The sequence below is a fragment of the Rattus norvegicus genome, chromosome 1, assembly GCF_021556685.1.
Source record: "Rattus norvegicus strain SHRSP/BbbUtx chromosome 1, alternate assembly SHRSP_T2T, whole genome shotgun sequence".
Classification (NCBI taxonomy): domain Eukaryota; kingdom Metazoa; phylum Chordata; class Mammalia; order Rodentia; family Muridae; genus Rattus; species Rattus norvegicus.
The window spans coordinates 24673729-24680190 of record NC_141534.1 but is presented as its reverse complement, the minus strand read 5'-3'; the positions used below and the strand labels follow the sequence as shown (position 1 = coordinate 24680190).

General features: G+C 43.0%; 1 long non-coding RNA gene across 1 annotated transcript; it reads left to right on the top strand.

Moving 5' to 3' along the window:
• Window positions 1-1009: 1009 nt before the first annotated feature.
• Window positions 1010-3104, top strand: LOC148006887 (uncharacterized). The gene is made up of 3 exons (XR_015644857.1): window positions 1010-1166; window positions 1984-2126; window positions 2212-3104. It is a non-coding gene; the product is annotated as an uncharacterized LOC148006887 (long non-coding RNA).
• The last annotated feature ends 3358 nt before the right edge of the window (window positions 3105-6462 follow it).

Below are 6462 nucleotides of genomic sequence, written 5' to 3'. Positions count from 1 at the left end.
CCACAAAGAAGGGGGAAGAAAAAGTGACCGACTGCCCCCCCCCTTTTCTGACTCCATCTGCTCTGAGAGGATTGAGTGACAGCAATGCTTGGGCATGCAGGTGTATATATCTTCACGGCTTTGCACACTCAACGGTGTTTTCCATAGGAAAATACGGCAGGGAGCTCCACCCACTCCAACGCAATTTATATTTAGTTCTGGAGACACGGACTTGCTTGACCAAGACTAAAATCAAAGGGGAGGTGAGACCGACTGGTGGAGTCTGGCCAGGGAGGAAGGAGCTGAAAAGTCCTGGCCATGAAGGAACTGCAGAATAACCTCTGACCCTGAAGCTCTTGCAGAGAAGCAATAGTAACCTCCGGCTGACAGAGTTGAATTAAAGCATACATGCTTCCAAACATCTGTTGCCAGGAAGTGGATGACATGGTAAATTGCTCCACAGATTGACTACTCAATTCAGTGATTTCCGGAGTCAGGAGTTGCCAGAAGAGCCATTTTGTCCTTTCTGGGGGGGGGGGGGGGGGAGCCATGGGGATTGCTGTCTCCAGGCCTGTTTCCTGTTTCCTGCTGTAGGAAGGCCTGTTTCCTGCAGAGAGACGCCTGATTACAGAGCGCTATTTTAGAAGGCTGAAGCCTCGGTGACCGGTTATGACTCTTGTTTGATACTGATTTGGATAGTGTGGCTGCCATGAACATCACAGGAGTACAGATTCTTTAAAATGTGTGAAGTTTCAAAAGCAAACACAGTCAGGGAATGGGAGGGGGATGGCTTTCATCTCAGCATCTTGAAGCATCCGGTTTTGTTTCGGGGATGACCCACTTTTCATCACAGTTGATACGTTTTTTTATCAGAACTGAATTTCGGACAATGAGGGTGATATTTGTCTGTGAGTGGATCTGAACTGAGGCCTGCCTTTGAGAGGAAGCCTCAGGAGGCTGAGGGTTAGGATGACCTTGAGCCACAGCAGGGAATTTTAAGGCTGCTGCTGGAGAAGCGGCTTTTTATCTCAGTTCAGAACTGCTTTTCTATGCTTTCTGGCAGCTCTTCTAACCTCGCAACCCAATTGAAATGAGAACAACGCCAGAGAAGTAGTTAACTATCTGTATGAAAACACCACTAGAGTCGTACTTGATGTCAAAGTCAAAAATCGATCAAGGTTAATGAGGTAACGTACACACTAACACAGCTGGTAAGAAACCGAAACAGGAGTTGTCGTTTATTTGATCTTGTTATGGAAATGAATTTCTAAGAAAGTAAAAGGGAGTGTCAAGGGGAAGGTTGCTACATTTGATAATGTAAAGAAAGCACAGAAATGTACACGTCTATGAAAATATCAACTAGTTTTTAATAAGCAGAATTGCTGAATACTTTTGGCAACAAGCATAACACACTGTTACTGTCACTGCAAGACAGGCTCTTAAAAATAAACAGCAAAAATATGAATATATCAAAATATTAAGTAAAAATGCTTAACTGTTAAAACTATGCAAGTGGCTAATAAGCAAACAGCTCAAGGTCACGCCACGATAATTAAAGGAATAAAGAGGGAACCAAGATGATGTCAATTTTCCCCATCGAATCAAGAGAAATAAAATACTTACATCCCGTGAGACACTGAAGGTAATACTGACAGGGAAAAGGTTAGTATGATTTTCTGAAGAACAATTGAGTGTATTTTCTTAAAAGCATTGTCCCTTGTGATCCAGAGATTATATTTCTTAAAGGTTACCCTAAAATAAATAATGAACATACAGAATGACTTACATCCAACCAGATGTGTCACATGGCATCATGCCTTGACACTGGGAGCACCACAACTGTTCAATTCCAGGGAAATAAACAAACCATGATAGAGTTACATGATGACTTGTAACACAATTGTTAGAAGTCATGTTTCTAAAATTAATGACAATGGAATTCTGGAAATGTGGGGGTTTTTTGTTTTGTTTTTTGTTTTTGTTTTTGTCTTTTTTTTAAAACAGAATATAAAGCAATGTGACCTGAATCCTGGAAGAGCTGGAAGGCATAAGCAAACAAGAAAAATAATGAATCAATTCAGAAATGAGCACATGGCCTACACCAGAACTTAATGCGAGTTTGTATTTTCCCTGTTGGAGGATGATCGGTATTTATACGTTTTTCCTTATATAGTTTTCTGACTTCCAATTTTATGGGCAAAACGAAATCTCACAATAATTGTTCCTTTATAGATGTTTGGGTCGCTATTGTTATCGTTTGGAGCACACAGAACAGGAAGCCATTGCCATATTAGACAAGTGTTTGGAGCAGGGCCTGCCTATAGAAACACAAGTTATCGTCGTTCTTACTGAGGCACTAGAAAGCGCTGGGAAAAGTTGGCCAGAATTTCATCAGATGCTTCTCTGAAGTAACACCGTTAGCTTGTTACAACCGTCAGTGAAACGGTTGGGTCCGCCTGAATCACAGAGAGATTGGAACACGGCCCTAAACTTGAGAGCCGCCATGTCAGATCTGTGCTTCACTAGACCAGTCCTGTGTCAACCTGGCTCACCTGTGTCTCCCTCTGGGTGGATAACCCAGCCACACCTCCTGAGTCCGGAAGTGGGTTTTTATATTTTGTTTTGTGTTGTTCCTGGTTTTGATGTACTTGGGCGTTAAGAACAGAGGGGGGATTGAGCACGCGTGCTGGAGAACCGGTTGCCCAGCATAGCAGGCCTGACCAGTGCCGTGGGTTACATGACGTCATCGAGCGGAGCCGGCTCATTCGGGCTTGGGCTGTGACCGCTCCTATTTGAAGGTGGAAGAGGGCCTCAAGTTTTCTATTCATCTCATGGCCAAGAGTGTAGAACCCAAAGGAGAGATGCTTTGGGATTGTCCCTAGAAATGGATCAAATGTAAACCTAAGATCGTGACGTGCACTCCATGGTTTGTGAGATATGTACACCCTCGCTCTCCTTTTTCATAACACAACTGCCACCCTAGACCTCTTCCCTGCGTGGCAGTTCTCCACGGACTCGTTCTTCGCTCACACCACCCCTTCCTCTGCTCTCCAAACACTGACCCTGTTCTCTTGGGCATTTACAGTTCATGTCGAATTTAAAGCAGGGCAGATTTTAATTTTTACTCTACAGAAAAGGGTCTCACGCACATGGCTTGTTGCTATCTTCTTCTGTTTCAGTTCTAAAGACCGTTGACTTAACAGTCTCTACTCGGAGTTCTAAGGAATTGTTATTGACTTTCAGAAAGAGATGTGTTTGCCAGACTTAGTGTGAGTCTCTCAGATCCAGTGGTAGTATCTACTGAATGATACCACAGCAGCGGACAGAGCCTAAGGGGCAGACAGGAAGTGTTCAGTTCAGGTGTTACCTGCTGATACCCCAGAAACAGGGCCTTGATTAACAGAAGAAAGACACACATCCAATGTCTAACTTACTCACTCTCCAATCAGACTTGAACGTGTGGCTGCAGACTCGTAGCTTAGCCATGGAACAAGTACACAGCCTGATTCTTCTTGTCAGATAGAAGTTCCAGCATCAGAGATCCCTGAGGAAAGCTGTATCACACTAATCACATCTCCAGCTTCCGTAAATCAAGTCCAGTTTCCCTCTCTTGTGAATGGCATAACACTCACTGTCATTACAATAAAGAGTTTTAAAGCAATCTTTTACTTTCGATAAGAAAGCGAGAATTTCCTAGAAGTCTCTCTCCTTAGTTACCCTTCTAACCGCCAAGCCACAACCTCTATCTACTTCTGCAACCCAGCATCTACGGTGCTGGAGATAGGAAATGTAGTTTTAACCGTGCATGTCAGTGACCCCATGACATCAGTGAAGTGGTTACTGAAGGCTGCACTCAACTGCTCCCTCGAACTCAGGCATTGTCCTTCCCGTTCTGATGCAGCAGGTATCTATCTGTGAGTGGGCAGGGGCTGGGCTTCCTGTCTCTGGATTTATTTTTTGCTGCCTTTTGGACAATAGCATTGGACACCGGTGTCTGAAATACATACAGAATAAAGATTAGACCATTCTCAGAGTTTAAAATAGCTCCTGCCAGACGGAAGATTACTTGTGGCATCCTTATGAGGGCAAAAACCCTTCTTCGATTGCTAGCCTTTGCAAGCCAGCCTTGGAAAGGGTACTGTGTGTGACCCATAGCACAAGCATCTGGGACTATTGCTGGCCACTAGAAGTGTGTGTGCTCTGGGGGAACTTTGTGCTGAAAGCAGGGCTTTGTAGATCATTTTGCTGAGTCTGATTATGAAGCACGGTGGCTATAATCAGCAAAAGCAATAGACCATTTAACTATGACCCTGAAACAGTTGTCAGGTGCCAACATAAAATAGAGTTACTATTCCGTTCCCACTAGACCTTGAATTAACTTTAAAGTTACTATAATCAAGGCTAGAACAAAGGGACTAACTCTGATAAGGATTTGTTCCTTGAGCTGGAGCAACTGTAGTGAAGAAGAAAAATACTTACATAAGAGCAAACAATGAGGTACTCAACATCACTGGTGGTCAGGAAAAGACAAGTCCCAACTCAGACAAATGCTAACTTATAACTAGTTGGTGTGCAAAATTTTTAAAATCTGATATTCTCAAGTATTGAAAATGGCAAGGACCAATAGACTCTCGGTCCTGCTGCTAGGAAGGAGCGAGGTTGATAGAATCTCTTCAGAGGATGGTCTGATACCATCTCATGGAGTTCAACCCCATGTATGCCCTCAGCCATTCTCCTAAACTACAGAGCAACATTGTGCACAACAGTTAAAAAAAAAAAAGACAGGAAAACCATCCCAGTGTCCATCAGCAAGGGATGGACACACACGTGATAGAATATGACTACAACTCTTTGGACCCTACGCTCTTCCTCTGGCTTTTAGCCACAGTCACTGCTGCAGTTCCTCTGTGGACAGAATCATCTAGGAGGGCATCAACTGTAGATGCTGGCAGGTGCGTCTGCTTTATTATTTGGGCACGCTGAACAGTCATGGAGCTGAGAAGACAAAAGGATGGCATAGCTTCTGATAAAAGATGTAGAAAAGACTGCAGGTTGAAATGGAGCCTTTCTGCAAGTGTAACTGTTTTAAAAGGCTAACAATATCGCGTAGTCAGAAAATATATTTTACCACACCTTCCTCTGTGCCAACGAAAAGCAACACTAAGCAGAGACTGGGTTTTCCATTTAAAGATGAAGCTTTAATCTGCAGAACTCATTATTGTCTCTCAATTTGATCAGAGTTAAAGTGTAAATTGAAACTAATTCATTGATAATACCACTATGTAATTACACCTATATGGTTTCTGAACTAGAATTTTAATATATATAGTTTTATATATAGATATAAACTGTTGGGATTCTGGAGAAGAAAAACAACCAGAGGGATAAGTAATTTATGAATTTTAAATCACTACTATTTGTTTCTGGAATTTTAACATTATATTTTAAAAAGTGTCAAATTAAACATAACAGTTTTTCTTTTCTGAAACAAAGGAATGGCAGAAATAGGAACTTCTAAACTGTATTTTTAAAAAAGAAGAGTGCCATGGTCATTGCTCTGTTTATTTGTGGTTCAGCTGCTTCTAAAGAAGCATCAGGAGACCTCTGCTCTTGGCGCTGCATGACTCCAACCGAAAATGGTGCCCAGTGACGGCTGAGAAATTGTAGCCTAAGATGCTGCCTGGGCCTCGCTGGGGATAAGAAAATGTCTGAGTTTCAGAAATGAGAAATTTAGACCACACAGACCACAAGGCAGAAAATCTTTGTGTTGACACTAAAACGTATAACTAAATTGTCATTATGAGGCTGTGCACAGGGAAGTGGGAACCTATAGGCAGAGAGGAGTAAGACATCTCACTTCCTTTTGATAGGCCTCTCTCTGCTTGGGCAGATCGAACAACTCTGAAGTCTGGATGACTCTGCAGCTGGGTGGGAGGTCACATATTTTAAAACTCAAAATAGTTTGACAGGATGGAACAATGGGCCAAATCTAACAAGATAAAAAGTAGAAAAGGAAAGATAAAAAGGCTGCCCCGAAGTCCAGAAAATTAGTAATACAAACACGGGAGGCTTGGGAGATTGCGAGCCCAACCGGCAGGTTGAAGCATGTTACATTCTGCACGTAGGTGCCCGACTGTGGGCATAAATAGGGGCTCTGTCCAGTCCAAGCAGGGGTGTATTCCTAGAGCAAAAGGGTGTGTGCTTGGAATAACATGTTTGGAGTTTTGGTTCACTGTGAATTCTGAGTTACTACTGTGTGGTTAGCCAAGAGCTCATGAAGTTTGGTTTCAAAATGAGTGTCCAAAGCAAAGGGAGTCAGTACTCCAGCTCAGTACTCCAACTCAGCACTCCAGCTCAGTACTCTAACTCAGTACTCCAGCTCAGCACTCCAGCTCAGTACTCCAGCTCAGAACTCCAGCTCAGTACTCCAACTCAGCACCCTAACTCAGTACTCCAGCTCAGTACTCCAGCTCAGCACTCCTT